This window comes from Grus americana, chromosome 14 (assembly GCF_028858705.1).
Source record: "Grus americana isolate bGruAme1 chromosome 14, bGruAme1.mat, whole genome shotgun sequence".
Lineage (NCBI taxonomy): Eukaryota > Metazoa > Chordata > Aves > Gruiformes > Gruidae > Grus > Grus americana.
This window is the reverse complement of record NC_072865.1, coordinates 21,571,874-21,593,155: the sequence shown is the minus strand read 5'-3', so window position 1 is coordinate 21,593,155 and position 21,282 is coordinate 21,571,874. Positions and strand designations below refer to the sequence as shown.

At 50.9% G+C, this 21,282-nt stretch overlaps 1 protein-coding gene and 1 long non-coding RNA gene across 4 annotated transcripts in view; both read left to right on the top strand.

The window, feature by feature from the left end:
- NRG2 (neuregulin 2) overlaps positions 1-21,282 on the top strand; it is a 174,610-nt gene that overhangs the window by 18,208 nt on the left and 135,120 nt on the right. The gene's annotated exons all lie outside the window — the stretch shown is intronic.
- LOC129212831 (uncharacterized) lies at positions 19,260-20,486 on the top strand. The gene is made up of 2 exons (XR_008579294.1): positions 19,260-19,355; positions 20,305-20,486. It is a non-coding gene; the product is annotated as an uncharacterized LOC129212831 (long non-coding RNA).

Below are 21,282 nucleotides of genomic sequence, written 5' to 3'. Positions count from 1 at the left end.
AGCTCTGACCTTAGGTTTTTATCCATGGGTTGGTGCTGTAACCCAAAGGAGGGTCTTGCTGAGACCCAGCAGCCTGTCAGAGGTTTTGTGGCAGCATGCTCCCCAGCACTGTTCCATGGGGCTCTGTGAGGGTAGCAGGACGGAAGGTCCCCAAGCCTAAATTCACCATGCATACAATGACTTTGAGGGTTGAGGCTGGAGCTGACTGATTTCCATGCCCCTGCAGGCAGGCTGAGCAGCACTGTTACCTGGTGGCTTGCTCACCCTAGTGCTCTACAGTGATGCCCAGCACACACACACACACACAGGGGGCTGCCCATGGCTCTGGCTCTGGAGCCCAGCAGTGGGACAAACCCCAACACATGTCCTTCACATCACCACACTGGAGCCATTTTGTGCCTGTGTGCCAGACTGACAGGCCAAGAGGGAGGTACTCACTCCCATGTCCAGCTGCTTTCTGAGCTCCTCCCCACTTTTATCCAGATGCTGCAAGATGAAATCCAAAATACGTTGGATGCTTTTTGAGAAATGCCCTGTACTTGTGAAGAAGCAGCTTTCTAGGGTGCTGTGCTGGGAATGAAAGCCACTGGTAGTCTGCCAGCATGTCCTACCCCTGCCCTTCCCTGCCCTGTCCCTTCTGTCAGAGCCAGGGCTGCAGGGTTTGTGCCACTGAAAAGGGAAGGTGTCCTGGTGACTGGGCTACAAATCCTGTGGCTATGGGATGGCTCAGACCCTACTTGCCACCTCCTGACAGGGTCCTCATTGGGTTTTCATGAATTTCAATTCTTTCCAGAGTTGAAAATGGATTGGAGATTAACCAGGGTTTAGAAGAATGCCAGTTCATCCCTGCCTCTCCTGCTGGCCTGCCTCACCTTGTGCACAAGGTCAGCCCCTGCGCGCTCAACATATTAACCCCTTGTCAGGCAGAAGGCAGAATTTTAAAGGCCTCAGATCAATCCCTCTGGGGAGGTTCAGGTCCCTCAGTCACAGTCAGGACTGATGGTACAGCACTGGCCTCATGAAGTGGGGAGAGTCTGGGGTAATTTCTTCCTCCAGGTTCCTTGCTGTGGATTTCCACCAGACCCTGCTTTTGTCCTCTGCAGTTTCCATCTGAAAGAGTGACAGGAAAAGGCTCAGTTGAGTTGGTTTTGTGGGCAATGTTTTGCAGTTGTATTGTTTTTCCATGTTCTTGGTTCAGGGGAGAGGGGGCTCATTCTGGAGCCCCTTGGGGCTGTATTTGTTGCAGTAGGGAAAGCCCTGGATAATGTCACCAGTGGATAGCCCTGATTGATGGTGTGAGGTGGTAAAGTCCCAGCTACAGCCTGTGGGCAAGGTGTAACGACCTTGAGGCTTTGTGGGGGAGCTGTAGGTGGATGCAGTTGTTCCTCTCCTGTCTGATCCCCCACATCTGTGTTCTCATCTGGGACCTGCCTTGGGGATGCATCATGCTGCTGTGGAAGCTGCAGCGTAAGATGATGTGGGCGTGGCCCTGGGATGCTCCTCTCTTGGAGCAGGGGCCTTGGGGAAGTAAGTGTGTGTCTGTTTGTGCATTTGTACCAGAGGGTTCCTTTGGAGACAGAAATGATCAGTGCTGGAAACAGAGAGGAAAAGAAATCCCAGCATCTTTCTACCCAGCATCCAGAAATAACCTCTTGGGATTGGTTGTTGCTAAGCATATGGCTGGCCAATGAGTGAAGAGTGGTCCAGGCTTGGGCCAGGACATCCTGGCTGGAAACTGTAGTTGGGTTTGTGTCTGTGTCTGAAGTGGACACACCATGGCAAGGGAGAGCAATACGCAGGAATGAGCATTTTGCATGCAGTGGTAAGTCCCGGCTGCCTGAGGCAGAGCTGCATAAATTTGGCTCAGCCCCACCACGCATCCCTTAGCTTTCTGCTCCCCCAACTTCCTCACCCCTTTGTACTTCAAGTGCCTCCATCCACTAGCCCCGTGTACCTTGAGCCCTTGTTTTGCATGCTGCCTGTGCTTGCCAGGGAAACTGTGCGTCCTCTCTGCCTCTCTGTTCTGCACTGTGTGGGGGTGAGGTGAGAGCGAGTCAGTTCTCAACAGGAAAATCCCAACAACTGTCTCAGTAAAATAGCAGTGCTAATAAGACAGAATAAAGAGTATATACAATGAGTAAATCTACACGCCCTCAGATGCTGGGCATCCCGCATTTGTGCAGCAGACCCTGGATAGATTACTCCCATGGTGCAGATGAGATCCAATCCGTGGAGAGAAGCTCTCCCTTTGGTCGTTCAAACCATTTTACAATTCTCCTACAAGAAAACAACTCTATTTCTAAAGGTTGTTCTCCCGAGAACTCCTTGCTGCACTGTCAGATAAAGGCAAGGCCATGCAGGTGGCGTACTCGCCCGTACCAGTGGGAACTGCCCGTGGGCTCCTCCGCTTCCATCAAGTGGCTGAGCCTGTCCTACACCCACGGGGTTTGTGCAGCACAGCCCAGCCTGAAGGCCACGCTGGACACCAGCACAGCACAGCACAGGCCTGGGCGTACTCAGGTTATAGATGCATCACTAAGTCCTCGATGCACAGTGGTGTCCTGGGCAGGATAAATACACTTCTGCTGCTGAAGTGCTCCTGAAATGTGGGGTGCTTTCCTCCATATATCCCTGGTCATTCTGTTGGTGCAGCTGGGTGCTCCAGGCTCCAGCCCAGTGAGATGCTGTGCTTGCCCATCACCAAACCTGAGCCTCCTCACGTAGCTCGGGCTCATCCTGGCCTCAGCCTCAGCATGTGCTCTGCTTCCAGCATAGGCCCTGAGGTCTGAAGCCTTCCTGTGCTAGTGAGTAAGGGAGCTAGTCTGGCATCTTATCTGTTTTCATCAAACTGATTGTGCTGTCACCAAAACTTGGGCTGTGTCTGTGAATTTCTAACTCCTGGGAGTCACAGGACTGCAAGGGATGACTGCAAGTACCACTACGCATTTAAGGCTGTTCTTTGGTGCTGTTCCCCTGCCAGTGGAGAAGGTGTGTGCCCATGGTCCTGCAGAGATAGTGAGGGAGGAGGCTGCAGCAGCAGTCTGGAGGAGGGAGTGAGTTGGAGATGGACAAAGGGTTTGGGGGTTACTGTGTAAGGAAATGGTTACTTCTGAATGGTTAGAGCGCAGGGGGCTGGAGCCATCTCTCATCGCCTCCCATATAAACAATATCAGGTCCCCTTGGTGGAGCAGCCTCTCCTGCTGCTTGCTCCTTTCGCCCGGTGGAAGGGATGAGCCCCAGATCTGCTGCATTGCAGGCTGGAGCCAGTGTGTGAAAGCCCTGAGACTGCCGGGTTGCTTTCAGCCTCCTGGGCGAGATGCAGTGGGGGACTGGGAGGAGGTGGGTGCTGGCGTGTGGGTCTGGAAGATGTCAAGAGAAGTAATTTTAGCTCCCAAAGCAGGGGAGCATGGTGGCTGGGATGGATTGGGAGATGAGCAAGAGGACAGGAAAAGAGCTGATACAGTTGGGAGAGAGCAGAGGAGGCTGATGCCATGGCAGCCTCTGTGGTGGCCCCACTCCCAGCTTGTGGCGGGCTCAGATTAGCCATGAAATCAGGGCAGGGGTGCAGGGATGTGGGGAGAAGCCTGTCCACAGGCAGGGCTAGTCCTGCTCTGCCTTCACTCTGCCTGTGGTCCCTGCTCCACAGGGCTGCGCTAATCCTCGCTGGGCAAAGCAGGGAGGGAGCTGTGCTTTGATGGAGACAAGGGGTGGTTTAGAGGGAATTAGAAGGGATTTATGATGGCGGAGGAAATCACAGGCGTGGCTGGCCTGGCCTGGGTCAGGGGCACTGGGCTGTACAGAGGGACTCACTGCCCGGGCAGGCTCCTGAGGAGTTGCTGTGATGGTGATGGGGTTGCTCACAAAAGTTTCTCTTAAAGCCCCCGTTCCCAGAGTTGTGGGACTGCACGCGAATTTTGGTTTCCTTGTAGTTATATGGTGACTGAGACAAGCCTGAGAATATGAATGAGCAAAGCTCATCCCACCAGGAGATGAGTGAAAACATCCCAGCATTTATTTACTATCTTTTCTGTGTGCTTGAAATCCACCCCCACCCCCCAACCCCCCCCATCTTGAGCGTGTCCAGCTCTCAGTTCTGCACTATTTTGGTTTAGCAACAAGGAGAAAACAAATATCCCTGTTTGCAGGTTCACCCAAGGTTTCTCCCAGTTAAAGCTTGCTTCCAGTTGTTAGACCATGGTATGGTTGCTTTGGGTACCGACATCCGCCATCGGTAGCTTAGAGTCCGTTGTCCCAAGGCTTCATTGTGCATCATTGTCCCTCCTGGCTGGCCGGCTGGCTCCTCAGTGCTGGCTGAGTGTGATGAGGCAGTGTGCAAGATGAACAGGCTGCAATCCACCATGATGGGAACCTCTAGGGTCTCACAGACATCATCTGTTCCTCTTGACTTGCCTGGACGGGAGGCCAAGGCTGATGGACAGAGATGGTGCTGATCCCCACCGCTCTGGTTGCTGATGGTTATGGCAAACATCCTGCTGGCCTGGGCAGGTCCTTGGCTGTCATTGCCAGCTGTGTCTCTGCACCAGCAGCTGGGGTGAATTGTTGGAGCAGTTTCGCTTCACAGCTCCAAGGATGCCAGGACACGGCAGCGTCTGGCAAACACAGAACACAGGCAGGCTTCTCTGAAGGAGCCAAGGACCTGGTGGGTGGGTGGGTGGGAGGCTGACAGCTTCTCCAGCTGCCCTCAGCCTGCTGCAAAGAGACCGCTTTCACCTTCCAGGGTAACGAACTCCCAGCCTGTCAGTGAGATGTTTCTGAGCTCCCTGTGGTGTCTGGCAGGACTCGCCCACTCAGAAATCACAGGGCTTGTTGGTCTTGGCAGGCAAGGATTTGGGATGCAGCTGGATGGTACCAGGGTGCTTGCACACCAGTTGTGTAATGCAGAGGCAGAAGCTGTGGTGTGAGTGTCCCATGTCCCAGCTGCTGAGCAGTGGTGCACTGGCATGGTTTCCCTCATGCACAGTAAGGAATAGAGTGGTGAAGGCTAGAAACCTGCTGTCACGTGGAAAACCTCTCATTGCTGCTGTCCCCAGGCGGGTCTGCAGTGAAAGCTCTGGCAAGGTGCTTGCCAGAGCTTTGCCTGGAGGTGGTCCTGTGCTCTGGGCTTAGCACTCGGAATGTCTCTGCTCTGCTTCCTGCTGCTTTTCAGGCAGCATCTTTGGGAAGAGATTGCAAGACAGGAGGGAAGAGGACAGAGGCAGCACATGTGAGGAAGCAGCAGAGAGAGGGGTGTAGGAGAGCTGGTGGAGACATGTGAACCCTTTGATTATTTAATTTATGATAATGATCCCCCCTGATTCCACAGAAGGGTCAACCAGGCAGGCTGATTCTCAGAGTGGCTCACCTCAAGGCCATGAAGCAAAGGCTCCCTTGGAGGAAGGGCTGAAGCCAGTGCAGTCCTTATGTGCTTCTGGGCATCGTCTCGGCTTCTGGCCGAGCCCAGTGCAAAGGGGCCTTTCCTTCCCCATGCAGGCTCCACCAAAGACTTGTGTCCAGCACAGACAGCCTCTGACAAAGCTCCAAGGTGACAGAGCAATTTGTCAGTGGCCTTGTCAGATGCTGAGGCCTCGTTCCACTGAGTAAGGATTTTGGGCTGTGACATGCATTCAGATACCCATTTAACTGCCAGCTCCAGCTGGCTGTTGTTTTCTGGCTGTTGGAGGATAGGGTGAGGGATGGACTGACCTGCATTTTATTGGATCTACTTAATTGTTTGATGCTTTATTTGCTGGAGATAAACTGAGGCAGGAATAGGGCTGCTCAGATAGGTAGTTCTTGTTTCTCTTGCACGCTAGCTCTGTTGTGTGTCTAGCACATATGGTTTGCAGTACTGCAGGGCCATGGGAAAACTTAGCTCTGTGTCCCACCAGGTGCTGGACATTTCTTGCCATGGCTCATCTCCACATCCCTCAGCCTCATTGCTATGACATTGCTCTGTGGCACAGATACCAAACATGCAGCCTGTGTCCATGCTACTGAACACAACCACTGAAAAAGGGTTACCTATAGAGAAGGGTTCTTAGTCATGCCAGCTCTTCAACTGTGACCAGGAGTTGTTTCATCCCAGATAAAACAGTGTCAAGGAGTCTCCAGGAGCATGAGAGTGCAGACGCTCATATTATCCTTGTGCAGTTTAATATATTGGCTATATATGGCTATATCTTAGTGTCTGGTTTTCAAGAAATCACAGATAGTAGCAGCACCAAGTCTTCTGTGGTGCTCAGCAATGTAAATACTGAGCCGTAGGACTTGGGTGAACATTTCTTAGTGGTCGTCCTTTCTCTCCTGTGGTGCTTCTAACCCAGCAAAACCCCCAAACCCCAAAGGTATTCTTTTGGGAAGGCAGAGGCAGCCCACAGTGGGCTTAGACCTTCTCTTCCAGAGGGTCTGGAGGAGGGAGAGCATCCCTAGGAGGGCCCAAGCTCTGCCAACGGGCTTTGCAGAAAGAGTGGTTTGCTGTGGCCAAGACAGAGCAGGGGCCTAAAGCAGACTTTGGTGGTGCTACAAACTTCCCCTGGACAGGAGCTAGCTCTCCATTGCCTTCAACATGCTCTTTGGCGCTCACAACTGGAACGTGCTGTCCTAGAAAACTGCGCGTGTTAGTCCCAGAGTCTCCAAGGTCCTTGCTCCCATATAGTGATATCCAGTTGCAGGAAAGTGGGACAGAAGAGACCTGGTGACAGCTCTAATGTGGTGCCAGCTCAGCTGGGGAGGAGATGATGAGGTCTGCCAGCTCCCATATAGTTGCTGGGCTGATCCTGGTGTGGCTTTTCCCCATGGGCTTGGAAAAACATGGAGGGGAAACTAAGGTAGAGAGGATGAAGGCTGGTATCTCAAGCTGGGCCAAATAGCTTTTTTTTCTATGCCTAAAAATTTTTCAGATCCTAATTAAGGACCGATTAAGTGATTAGCATCACCTGTGTCTTAATTAAGGTTAATAGGCAGCACCTGTTACTAATGGTGGGCCATGATGATCTTCTGAAATGATCCATATCAGCTCTAACCTGCTCAGGGTGAAGCTTGTTCTTGCCATAGTGTTGTGGAGAAATCTGCCCGAAATGAGAAACTCAGCTGTAACATGGCTACCACTTTGTGTTGAAAGGGACTCTCAGATTAAAATCATACCTGGAAACAATAATGTGTTCCCTTGCATTTGTTTCTAATAGCACAGCTGATGAGGTGAATTCAGGGAACATTTAGAAATCAAGTGCACTTGTCCTTGTTTTTATTCCACCCTGTGGTATTCCCTCATCTCCCCAGTTCGGAGGAGGTGAGAGAAGCTGTCAGTTTTGGTGCTGCCCTGTTAGTTTCCTGCTGGTTCCTGGCTCCTGTGTAGCCAGCTCTCCGTGTCAGAGCTGTCTCGCTCCTGCAGAGCCTGGCTGGGCATGCCGGTGCGGGATCTCTGAGGCCCCAGCTGCATCTAGGAAACTGGTCTGGGATGCAGGAGCAGCCTGGGAAAAAGTCTGGAACCCCCTACATGTCCTGTTCTTATTCTGCAAGCTGAAACAATCAGGAGTTGTGGTAAAAATATACATCCCTAACTCCTTTGATGATTGAAGGATGGTTTAAGTTTTACAAATGCATGGGAAATAGAAGCATCCCTTCTGCAATTTGGATGGTGTATTTGTGCACAGTACTGTTCATTCCATCACTTTTAGCCCAATTCCACTTTGGCAGAGCTGACACTGATAAACCAATGGGTTTGGGGTTTTTTGGTTGCCACAGGAAGTGGCTGGACACTCAGCTGTCTGCTTTGTGGTCATGCCTGTGTAGACACCCATGTGCAGACCCCATAAATATATATACATATATAAAAATAATCATAACCAATGTCCTCAGGGAAAGCTGCTGACATTTTCCCTTTTAAAAGTATGTTTTCTGCTCCTTGTGTGATTTCAAAGAATTTCCCATGGGATTGTTTTCCAGGGACAAGGAAGCCAATGATGGGCAGCTATGACTACGCAGTGTTGTCAAGACCTTGGTGCAACTTCCAGTTGATTTCTTGTGCTCCTGCCATACAAAGTGGTCTTGATCTCCAGGCTGCAGAGGTATCCCATGCAGGGATGCTAATGAGTGGCTCAGTAAAAGACAGTGCTCAAGTAAGTTGTAACAGCAGTGGGTCTGGACACCGGCCTGGAGGCTTGCAAAAGCTCTGCCATAGCACAAGCAATTTCCATTTTGCAGACCAGTTCTGTAGTCCTCCTGATCCTCACTTTCACCTAGATGCATGGAGGCTCCTTATGCTTTGAGCTGCTACAAGATGAGGAACCTTGTTAAAAGCTAGCTGTATCCTCTTACATGAACACCAATGCTGGGAATTTCATGAGATCATGGAGGATTCAGAATGACCAACTGAGAGAAGCAATGAGCTGTGCCCTGGGATGGGGACATGCAGGCAGAAAGGGCTGGAGGGGTCTGAAAGAGCAGCACATCTTACAAGGGACTGCCCCATACCTTCCTGGGCAGTCCTGTGAGACGTGCTGGGAGATTTTGGATGGCATTCAAGATGTCCCTGCAGGTGAGAGATTGCTCCCTAAACTTATGTTCAGGGGGGTAAATAATCTGCAAAATAGGTGTGGAAGGGGATCTGGAGGACTCCAATTCAACCTCCCATTCATAGGTGCCTGATGTGAGATGCAGCATCAAATATATCACAGGAGATCCTGGGCAGATCCTGGGCTGGGGAGGTTAATGAAGACATTCACACTGATAGCCATAGTTGTAGTGTTTGTGCAAAGTCATTTGTACAGCCTGAGGATTTGGTCTGGTAAATCAGGGGATGCTTTGGGCATGGAGTAATGGCAAGTTCTGATCTAAGCAAAGCATTTCCCAGACACAAGCTGAGCTTTGGGCTAGGGACCCAAAGGTAGAAGCTGCCAGGGCTGGAAGTGTCTTGAGGTGAGTGGTGGTGATGGTGCTAATGAGGCTGTTGCCTGGGACACCCTATCTCCCCCACTAGGATGAAAGAGGGTTTGGAGATACCTGTGTCTAGGGGTCCTGCATGCCTAATTTCTGTATCTCAACAGCAGCTTTAACACCCAAGCTGGAATAAGGCTGCTGAACTCTGCTAGGTCCATCTGAGAAGACACACTGCTTAGCTCCAGCACCCTGACAGGAGGGTGAATCCAGGGCTCTAGCAGAATTGTGCACTTGGGAGGCACAATCCCTCACCAGTGCCTCTTGTAGGGCATCCACTGGGTCTTTCACAGAGGCCTTGAAGGAGGGGGATAAAAAGGTCTCAGCTATCTGGAACTGTTTGTTTTGATCCTGGCGCCCTGTTCCAGACCTGTCCTGGGGAATGGGCTCCATCCTCATTTCCCCTCCCTGCTGGCAGTCCCTCTCAGCCAGAGCTCCCCTGCTCTGGCTGCTCAGCACAGTCAGGAATTGCCTGGGTGGCAGGCAGCTGGATGCGGCAGCCTTCCCTGCCCTTTGCCTGCCTGGAGTTGCCAGACACCAAGCAGATGGTTTCATCCACACCCAGACAAGGCACTGTCTATGGGGCTGACATGGGAGGCAGAAGAGATGCTTGAACAGCTACACATTCCCTCTGTCATTGCCTGCTTTCCCACTGCTGTGTCCCGTTAAGACTTCTGAGGAGTAAAGAGAGGGGTCAGCATGCGAGATGACTGAGCATACAGACCCCCTTGGCTCAGTCCAGGTCTGTGGAGGCCAAGCACTGGCAGAGGAAGAAGAGGACTCAGCTGCTGTGTACAATGGGGACTCTTTTTGCAGGGGTTGCCATTTACACACTGACTGTGGTGTTTGCCAGCTCCTGACAGAGGAAGCAATCTGTGTCATCTCACAGCGGGCTTCCTTAAATCTCGGCCTGATTAAGCGGTGGCAATATGGGCTGCCTGATATGAAAGAGCCTTCCCCAAAAAGGGACGATTGTTAGTGCAGAAATAGCCTGTTTAATTGTTTGCATGCCCTGCAGTCAGAGGCCGGTAGCACATGAAATCACCAGATTCTGACTCCAGTTGAGTAGGAATCATCTGGGATGAATAATGTCCATCAGCTACCAGTGTTGGTTTGGGTACAGACTGAGTCTGTTGGCCATACACCTGGGAAAGCTTCATTTGAACACTCTGGGTTTTTTTTTTCAACCTCAAGATGTCTGAGGGATTTTGGCAATATTGACTCAGCTTTTGACCTCTTGTCTGTCCTTGAAAAAGCAGTATTTATGCTTTCCATGGTGAGGCTATGGGCGAAAATACTCATGGAGTGCACGGAGAGATGCTGAGGCTTGCAAGGTGGCATTGCTATAGAAAGAAGAGGTGGTGTGGTACATCCTTGGAACATTTTCTCCTGGATTTATGTGATAGATTTTAGACACATTTGTGAATGTGGCCAGTGGTTTTCCATCAGCACATTTGCTGAGAGCTGTATCAGAGTAGGTCTGGAAAGGGAGTTTGATACTCAGACATCTGATGAAAAATTGCTGTATGTAGTTACGTCAGAGTTGTTTATTCATTGCATAGAGATAAAAGCTTTTTTGATAGAATGCAGTCATCCTAGCTTGTGGCTGTTGTTTTTCTTAGTTTCTTGTGTATTTTAGGGAGCTAATTAATTATAGGGAGTGAGTGATCCTCAGAAAAAATACAGTTCAAGCTGAGCTGCAGTTTTCTTCATGTTTCTTTGCCTTTATACCCAGAAAGCAGTGCGCTGGGGCCGACCTTGGCAGCAGGTCCTCAGTATTCAACAGGCAAGAATAAAACAGTGTGAACTGCAAGTTGTCTGAGGTAGCATGTTTGTGCAAATACTGCTGCTTCTCTGATTCTCAGAGGAGACAGATACTGAGGTAGTGTAAAGGCCAGCATTTATCCTTTTTGGCTGGTGGTCGCTATGTAGAAGACATAAACTGAGTTGTCTGCTGGGATCCCCTGCAGACGTGACCAGTTTGCGGCACATTGGTTTGGAGGACATCGGTCTCAGGTTTTGCTACTCAGCTGCCCATCTGGAGGTGGTCTACTCTTTGTCTGCAAGTTCCAGTACTGCAGAGAAAAGATGGGACAGCCTGGCACACTGCTTGTTTCAGCATGCCGGTTAGAAGTAACATTAAACTTGGAGATATTTATATGCAACTTCTCTTTGAAAATATTTCCAGGAGGCTTTGCCATCCTTTACAGATGAGATATGTAGGGATTGCTCACTCTCTGTTGAAAGGCAGGAGTCAGAATCTGTCATAACCTCTTGAGCAGTGCCGTTAGACATCACAGGGCAACTACAATCTCCAGGTCAGGAGGTGGGCTGAGGAGCAGTTTGCAGGCAGCTGTGAAGGCACGATCGGGGAGGGATCACTCTACACTCACCTTGTTTCTTGTGGCCTTTACCAAGTTGCCTGCCACTGCTGGCAAAGAGCACTGGTCTTAGCAGACTGTTCGTTCTGACCCAGTACAACTTGCACCATGGGTACAGATGCCTGAGCTTCCTCCAGTGGTGGGAACAGAGCTTCAGCATCTACTACCAAGGGAGTTTGTTCTACCAGCAGTCCCTGACTCCCATGCCACATGATGAACAGTGGCTTAAGTCCGCAGTGCTTGGGGATGACCTCTTCCACACTGCATAATCTTTGGCTCAGGTCCCTTCTGGGCCCCTCGTAGTGCTCACTGGCTCTGAGACACCACCAGTAATTGCTGGGGTTTCAGCAGTCCCAGATTCCTGTGATCTCAAGAGGTATGGCAGCCCAAGCATGATCCATCATGTGCAGTGATCCATCACCTAGGAGAGGCCAAACTGATCTCCTCAAAACTACAGTCCACGTGCAAAAAGCTGTACCTGCAGTGTGGATGGACACTCAGAGACTCAGATCTGGGAACAAGACAGGCAGCAAAACTGTTGGGCAGTGCGGGCATACCCAGAAGGAGCTTAGCAACGCCTCGGTACCCTCCAAAGATGTTTGTCTCACCTCTCCTTCCTGTCCATCCCAGCTATTCCTCTTGCCTCCCTGATGAGCATTGCCCTGGACTGCTTGGGCAAGCAGGTCTGAGGAGACCTCAGTTTCCATGGAGGGGTCTAGTTTGAGACCCAAAACTTACTTTGATGTAGGGTCAAGAATCTAGAGCCACTGTCTGGCAGGGGGGAAGCTCCTTCTCCTCTCGAGTCACATTGGTGTTACCCGTTTCATTCCTCAAGACCCTTAAAGCCTCTCTGGAGCCAGATGGCAGATATTAATACTTTTCTTGGGATTTAGATGATGATGTGTCATGCTGAGGGACCCTTTCCTATGCAGATGCCAGCTGTCACATTCAAGAATGGTGGCACCAGCCCTCAAGGTTTTTTGCAGGGCTTGCCTGAGTGTGCAGCACTGAAGGCCAGCTGGTCTACCTGACCTGCAGGTAGTGTGAAGCCACTCTGGCCTCATGTTGTATTTCACATCATTCTCTCTGCCTTGGGGACAGGCCATGCACCAGCAGGGGCTTGATTGCTGTGAACATCTGGGCTGTTCAGAATCTGATGGGTCTGACTATTCCTGGCCTCTTCTAGGATCTGATAATGCCACCCCCAAACACACCTTCCTCCAGTCTTCTTCCCTCTCCTGGTAACAGCCCTGCTACATTCATGTCTCTCCCAGTCTCCTCCTTCCTTCCCCACAACGTACTTGCCATCCTCACCTGCACCGAGCCTAGCTCCCCTCACTGCCTGCCCAGATCTCTGCAGCTCATCACCACCAGTGTGTCCTGACAGGCTGGCAAAATTTGCAAAATGAAAATGTCTTCTACCACATTTTTCAGTTTTGCCACCAAAATTTGACAGAGCCAAGAGCCTGAAGCTGCTTCTGCTGCCCTGCGTGTGCTCAGTGACCTGGAGAGGACCTAGTCAAGTCTCTCCTTAGCAGTTCCCAAGCTATTCTTTCTCTCATGTAAGTGCTCTTAAAATAATGATCTGATCCTGAGCAGCTGGAGAAGTTCAGCTTTGAGACTGATGTTTGCTCCCATCTCTCTCCTTTCTTTCAGACTGTACTGCTCTGGGAGGAGAGGGCAGCTCTTGGAGGATGCTAGTTGTGAGGACCACCACAGCTCACTTGACTACTCCGATCCCAAATTCTGCTGTTTTTAAAATAGGCAGTAGGCTGGCAGCTGGGAAGTGTGAGAGCAGAGGAGGTGAGTTCATGGGAAGAGGACAGCCTTCAGTATAAGTGCTTGGGCATCAGCTGGTGTTTCTTTGGGATCCTGCACGGTTTTTGCTGTAGGTGAGAAGGGGCTTTCCTAGGGAACAGGGGCTCAGGAGTGTGTGACCCCATGGGGATGTCATTTGCCTTTCTGGACATACCTGTGCTGCTCATCTGGTGTCGGCTTTGTAATGGATTCATGTTTGGAGAGATGTGCCCAACCCGTTAGCTTGCCCAGGCCCTGGATTGTACTGATAGATTTCTTAATGACAGGACTTTTTGTTAGCTCCTTCCCTCCTGCTGCCTTGAACTCTGTGGCTATCTCTTTTCAAATGTATTTCCTTTCTCCCCATTGCTAGACTTGTCTCATGTATTACTGCAGATCTTTTTGGGATCCAGCCTAGCTGCGATCATCACCATGACGGGCCTGATTTTCTAGCCTCACCCTTTGCCTTGATCTCAGGGTGGATCATGAGGATAATAGAGCATCTTGCAGCTGATTTAATTTTTGCAGGGATTTGAGTTCCCTGGAAAAACTCCCTAGAAAGATGCTCAGCTTAATCATGATTAAGGCCAACAAAAATCTGGTAGCTGATCCTCTGAGCAGAGAGGGGCTGTGTTTGATCAGTAAGTGAACCTGGGGCATCTACTGGGAGTTGCTAGTTTTTTGGGCCTTACTTGTTCTGTTTTCACTGCCTAGGCTAGGCAGACCTGCTGGGTGACACACCAATATTCATGAGGGTGCCTTTATCTGGAGAAGGCTCCATCTGTTCCACAAGGTGTCATGGTTTTCTCTTTAATATCCTAGGGATTGTTTTCAGGCTGAGGACATGTGAGAAGGGAAGAGACTGAGAATGCAGATGGAATGGAAGAAAATGCCAAGTGATTAAATGGCTGTAGATGAGTGGAGATACGGCTTAAGAGATTGACGGTCGCCTGCTGGGTGGAGAGATTCACGTGCACCAGGATTGCAAATCCACTCACCTCCTGCCCCCCCGCCATGTTAAATTGCATTTGTTACTTGGTTTTAGACTTCCCATGTGTAAACTTTCACACAGCTCTGTACTGCACCTTTATGGCCCCATCTGCTGTTTCCATCTCCCAGAACCTCTGGTCTGTTTTTGGGGGAGAAAGCCTATAAAATAAAACTTGTGCAGTCACACAAGCTGTTTGCTGTGCCAGTGTTTTCTTTGGCTGATGTGTCTGCGGTGCATTCTTGTATATGCATGACTGTGTGCGTCAGAGTTAATGTACACAGATGGAGGATAATTCGCAGGTAGCTGTGCAGATAAAAAATGCATTGAGCATCAGTGTGTGCCTCAGAAGATGTGTGTGCCTTTTTGGGGGGGCTTTCTTGAAATACCTTCTTAAGAGAGTGGCTCTAATGCTTTCTGGACGCTGCAGTTCATGGGCAGAAGCTATGGATCTCTGACCAGGTCTCTGTGCTCACCCCGTGCAGGATGGAAACCCAGTGACTCGACAGGACTGTACTTGATGTGATTAACAAACTGCACCTGGAGTGAATTCCTCTGTCCCTCCCATGGCAGTGCTTTATATGATCTCCAGGGCCCAGGGTGAGCAAGTGTGGGAGGTGAGCTGGCGGGACACGCTGGCCTGCTGCAGGGCAATGTGTGAGACTGGGGGGCTGCTGGAGGCAGGCAGGTCTGGCAGGGTGGTGGGAGAGGCTGGCCTGGCTGGGGAAGGTCTGCCGCACCCAGCAGCACCCAGGTCTCAGGGATGGGTGACCCCTGAGAGTTTTCTGTCCCCCACTAGGTGGCACTGGGAGCCCTGCTATGGTGTCCCTGTGCCCCAGCCTCACAGCCCGGCCTGCCCCTGCACCCCTCCTCTGCCAGGACAGCACCCACGGCTCTCCTGGGCAGGGAGCAGGGCACAGGGGGGCCTGTGCATTGCATGCCAGCCCTTTTCCACTGGGAGCTGGCGTGTCATTTGGGGGCTGGTGTCTCACTCATGGCATCTGTCCTCCTAGGAACTAGTTCTTCACACATTACGCTTGAAGCCTGTACGTGACACACCGACCCAGCCACACTAGGAGTCATTGCATTGTATGTGTCTCACTGGGAACTGGTGCACTGTGAGTGTCCTGGTGGGAGTCAGTGCATCACACGTGTCCTGCTGAGAGTCAGTGCGTTGCGTGTCTCATTGTGAGCTGGTGCATCATGTGTGTCACACTGGGAGTCACTGCACGGCGCATCTCCTGCTGGGAGTTAGTGCATCACAAGTGTCCTACTGGGAGCTAGTGTGTCACCGGCAGGCCTTGCCGTGCTGGGAGTTGGTGCATTACACATGTCCTGATGGGATTTGGTGCAGCACGCACGTTCTGGTGAGAGTGACTCTGCCTTGCTGGGATTCAGTGTGTTTTGGATGTATTCTACTGGTAGGTGGTACTTTGCACACTGGCTCTGCCCTACTAGGAGTTGTTGTGTTGCCTGTGTCCTGCTAGGAGCTGGTGTGTCAGGTGTGTCCCACTGAGAGTCTCGGCACTGCACGTATCCTGATGGGAATCACTTAGTCCCTTGTGTCCTACTGGGAGCTGGTGCATCTTATAGGGCTCAGCCCCACTGGGAGCCAGTGCGTGACAAGTGTCCTGCTGGGTGTCAGTTCATCACATGCATCCTGTTGGCAGTCAGGGCATCAGCTGGGAGCTAGTACATCCCATGATAGCCCTGTCTGGCTGGGAGTCAGCATGTCACATGTGTTCTGCTGGGAGCTAATGGGTCCCACGTATCCCTGTAGAAGTTGTGTTGCCCTCCAGCCCTGCTAGGAGCCAGTGCAGTGGCAGGTATGCTGACTGTTCCTCAGGAGAAGTCCGTGAGTCTCACATGTCCTGCTGGGTGCTGGCGCATCACGGGTGTGCTAGGACTCTGCTCTCCTGCTTTGCCTCACTAGGAGTCAGCACATCACATGCTGTCCCTGTCCGCTGTCCCTGTCCCCCCTATCCACTACAGCAGCCAGCACTACAGCTGAGGAGGGGACACAGCGTCCCCTTCTCAGCAGCCCATTACCTGGTTTGGTCTCCTCTCACTCAGTCCAGCAGACGTGATCTCCTGCTCCCATGACGAGGATCAAGGACGCCCAGCCACAGCTTGCTCTCCTGAAGACTTCTTGTCTGTAGCAGACACATGGATACCATGGCACTGTGATTATTTTAATTAATTTATTTTAAATATTTGTAGTGCTGAGAATTAAATAGCATTAAATAAGCACACCCAGCATCCCTGCCATCCTCTGCCGCTGTTCCCAGGAGCAGTAGCAGGTGACATGTCTCTCCATGTCTGTCTCGGTGCTGGTGTTGCTGTCTGTCTGTCTCTCTCCCACCCACTGTGCCCTGTGCCTGGGACCTGCCCTGGCAGCCTTGTTGTCTCAGCGCTGCCTGCCACGTCCCACAGCGGCTGGAGCTTCCCCGACCTTCAGGGATCCTCTTTGCCTCCACTGCTGCGCCCAGCACCCTGCCCTGTGGAGGCCATGGTGGTGGGTGAGGGAATGGCTGTGGCGGCACAGCTGGGCTCAAACCTGCTGGTCTCTGCCTTGTTGCTTCAGAGTGGGGTGCACAGCAAAGCAGGGGTCCCAGCCATGCGGTAAGGAGGGGTGGGTTCCGTGGGACAGACCCTCTCTGCTCAGGGTCACTTGATGCGCTAAGTGGGGTTTTGTGGTAGCTGCTCCCGCCCCGTGTGCGCCCTGTGTCCTGCCCTTCTCCAAGAGCTCCCCAGGCTCCATGACCTTCCCTCCGGCTCCATGGCCTTCCCTCAGGCCCCAAGGCTTCCCTCAGGGCTATGGGGCCTTCCCACTGATTCCCTTTGCCAGCTCCCCATTGCTGTGGCCTGTGTCCCCCAGGGAGCCTCCACACCCCCACGCCTGCTCACTCCACACCTCTAAATCTCCCCTCTTCTCCATGTCCAGGCCTCTGCTACTCTTGGTGCCTTTCTGATCATCCTGCCAGTCCCCCAGCACCCTGGCTGGTGGCTATTTTTCTTGGGGATGTGGGAATAAGGTGGCCATCATGTGGGTGATATTGCAGAGAGAGATGCTTGGGGGAAGGACGATGCCATGGGGACAGAGGGAGAGTTCAACCATTCCGAGGTTCTGGGATTCTTTGATATAAGGCAGATAATGTGAATTGAAGCAGCCAGCATTGCCGAGCTGGTGAGAGCTGACAGCAGTTATGTGTTGCTTCCCTCCTTCCCCCTTGCCCTGAGCAGCCATGGTGTGGGTAAGATAGAGGCTCAAGCCCTGTTAGTATGGCTCTCCCCCTTCAGAGCGATTTTCTCAGGCTCCCTGCAAACTCAGGAAGAGATGTCAGTGCTTTGGGGCCATTTCTAGACTTTCTAGAACTGGAGGAAGAGAAAAAAAAATAAAAATCTCATTTTATCCTGCTGGTGTTTGTCATTTGACTGCAGTTGGGTGTGGCTGTGTGATGGGGCTGATGGGACAGTGGTTCCTTCCAGGGGTCCTGGCAAAGCCCCTCTGATAAAGTCCAAGCATGTGTCTTTGCCATAGAGGCACATGCAGGGACTGAGGAGCCAGCCCCGGAGCACAGAATCATCCTGGGTTAGGCCCTTGCATGTGGCTCGTCATGGGCTAGGGAACACTGGCACCCTGCCTGCCTGCGTCTCGCCTCGCCAGTGAGTCGCTGCATGACTGTCATCCCAGTGCCTTCATCTTCCTCTCTGTGAGCTGGTGCTGGCCTGGGCTCTAGTGTGAGTGGGAGCGAAGGGCAAGTATCTTACCATTCCACATGCAGGGGAAAGTCAATGACATGATTCAGGCCAGTGTTTGCAAGGACATGACCTAGAGCTGGTGAAAGGGACTGGCAAGATGTGCAGCCAGTTAGGTACACACATGTGCAGCAGCCAGCCCTGGAAGGGACTGACAGACTTTGCTTCTCCACACGTGGCTGAGTTCCTGGGCCAGGGGAGTTTGGTACCTCAGCAGGTTTTTTGCTTGCAATGGGAGAGACAGGTAAACCAGGAAACTGGGTGTTGTGGTTTCACCCCGGTAGGTTGCAGAGCATCACCAGCCACTCGATCGCTCCCCCACAGTGGGATGGGAGAGAGAAAGGTAAAAGAGCAATAACTCATGGGTTCAGATAAAGACAGTGTAATAGGTAAAGCAAAAGCTGTGTGGACAAGCAAAGCAAAATAAGATATTTGTTCATTCCTTCCTATCAGCAGGCAGGTGTTTAGCCATTGCCAGGAAAACAGGGCTCCATCACTCATAATGGTGACTTGGGAAAACAAACGCTGTAACTGCCCATGTCCCTCCTTCCTTTTTCTTCCCCCCAGTTTTTCATTGCTGAGCCTGACGTCATATGGTATGGAATATCCCTTTGGTCATTGGAGTCAGCCAACCTGGCTGTGTCCCCTCCCAACTCCTTGTGCACCCCCAGCCTGCTCACTGGTGGGGTGGGCTGAGGAGCAGAACAGCCCTTGGCTCTGTGTAAGTACTGCTCAGCAGGAACGAAAACATCCCCATATTATCAGCACTGTTTTCAGCACAAATCCAAAGCACAGCCCTCTACTCGATACTATGAAGAACATTAACCCTATCCCAGCCAAAACCAGCACACTGGGGAATTTCAAGAAATAAATGACCCCCCCTCCTCTTCAGCTATTTGTTTATATTTCTTCTTGACTGGAAACAAATACGAAGGACCTGCACAGAGCTGTTATGCTGCCTGCATAAGGATGTGCAGAAGTGAGGTGGTCGCAACTACTTCTGTTCAGCTGGAGCCCTGGGTCTTCCTCTGTGCTATCTGATGGTCTAGAATTAGTAGAAAGGCAGTGGTTATGTTAACTTCAACCTCCCTTCATTTTCTTTGCCCAGCGCAGTTTGCTTTTATCCATGAAGTTGTAATACCCATTTTTGGTTCTAGCTTACAGTGACTAGACCTGGGTTTAACAATCTTCTGCTGTCCCTGGAATAAATGCAGGAGCTACAATGCTGGTTTGAGCTATGGCTGTTCTCTGTTGCGTAGCTGCTTTTAATTCCTGAACTTGCTTTTATTTGATCAACAAGTGCCAATTGCAGAGTGCACACGTGATGACCCTGCTCAGGTGACCGCGGCCACCCAGTGCTTTTACCTTGAGGTCACTCTCAGATCAGACTGGATTTTAACTGAGGACTGGTGAAGCTCTGCAGATCCTGTTAGCAACCTATTGAGTTTGGTGAGACCTGTGGTTGCAGAACAATAGCCTCAGAGAGACCAACTAAGGTAGGTTCAGATACACCAAAGGCATGAGAGAAAGACTATGGATGCCAGAGAGTGGGTCTCTGTAAAAATGTTGTCTCTTGTGCCTAAGAACTATTGCAGTGGTGCTGCGACTCAAGGCCAGACTGCTTAAATGTGCTCAGATTGTCACTAGAGGGAGCAGCATGTGATTTTTCCTTAATCATGACAAAATGAGATGATGCAGAGACTCAGCTGGTGGAGCGGTTTGGCAGGAAGGATGTAGGAGAAATGCTGCAGTCTCTTTGGCTTCATAAACACAGGTGTTTAGCTGCAAGGGACTCTCTTGTCCAACTCAGCCTGCAAGGTCTGGGGGGAGATGGAGGAGCTAAGCACCTTAAAAAGGTCAGTTTGCTAAGTAGGAATCACCTTCTTGACTCTCCTTTTGGCTCTTGAAGTGCAAAGTTTTGAAGGCAGCAGGCACTGTATGCTCTGCAGAGGAGATGGCTGGGAGAGATGTTGGATTTAGGTGGCTTTGCTGCTACTGCGAATTAACCGGTCTTGCTCAGTCTGTAAGGGGCCTGGTTTGCTGATGGACATCTTCTTCAAGAGTTCTCTGTTATCCAGATTCTGGTGCCATTGCTGCTTGCATTGCTCTACTGAGTAGTACTAAGTTGCATCTTTGTGCCATGCTGTGCTGCAGTGGACACATTCAGAGGTACCCCTCCAGGCCTAGAATCTAAGTACAAGATGAGGAGCAAGGGAATAGAGACAATGCAAGGAAACAAAGAGATCATAATGGTATCCTGCCTTGCCTTGAATTGGATAATTCCCCTATGACTAGTTGGTGGGCAGTGGATTACTCAGTGGGAGGAAAGGGGTCTGGAGTCAGTCCTGTGAACTTCGTTCCCTCATTTGTAAAATGATGTTGTGAACATCTGGCTCACACATGGAGCGTGACAGTTGGCTCACAGAGGCATATAAATGTTTTCAGATCCTTGAATGGCTGTTGCTGAAATGCGGAGGATCATCTTTAATGAAGTCTGCAATAACACTGACGGAGCATTTGTGTTTGCTGCAATTTGTAACTATGTTCTAACACTTGTTAACGAATGCTATTGTGGGTTGCAATGAGACCAAGGAACACTTGAGAATAAACATGACCGAGTGGTTGTTCCTGGTTTGTGCTATTATTTATCACTGCAGGTGATGAAACATATCATGTTGTGCAGCAAGGCTTTAAATGGGTGAATAGGGTAAGAGGGGAGACAGCTACCGCTACTTCCTTTGTGGTTTTTTCCATCTGCTCCACTTACATAGCAAACACAGGCAAATACCACAATTGGCTGATATAAGAAGATCTGTTGTGACGGGGAGCTGAATATCCATATGACATCAGAAAAATCTAGCTGCTAGGCTGGAGGTTGGTTTTAGACAACATAGTTTGGAGTAATGAAGCTATTCCCCATCAAGAGACCTAGGTGAGGACTTGAAGAAGAAGCAACTGTTCATACATAAACCAGAGTTGAAGGGATAGAACTGAGATTAATGAAGCAAAGGCCTGCATGGATGAGCAAGGAGCTCATAACTGAACTCAGACATATAAAAGAGGCATACAAGAGGTGGAAGCAGGGGCAGGTGACCTAGGAGGAGTATAGAGTTGCTGTCTGATCTTGCAGGGATAGAGTCAATCTGGTGAGGAGTATGAAGGGTGACAAGAAAGGATTCTGCAAGTACGTAAACAGCAAAAGGAAGACTAGGGTAAATGTGGACCTGCTGCTGAGAGGTGCCAGGGACCTGGTGACAAAAGACACGGAAAAGGCTGAGGTACTCAGTGCATTCTTTGCTTTAGTCTTTACCCATAAGACCAGCCTTCAGCAATCCTAAACCCCTGAGACCAGGTGAAAAGTCTGGAGCAAGGAAGACTTACTCTCAGATTAGAGAGCACTGAAGCAAACTGGACCCATGAGTG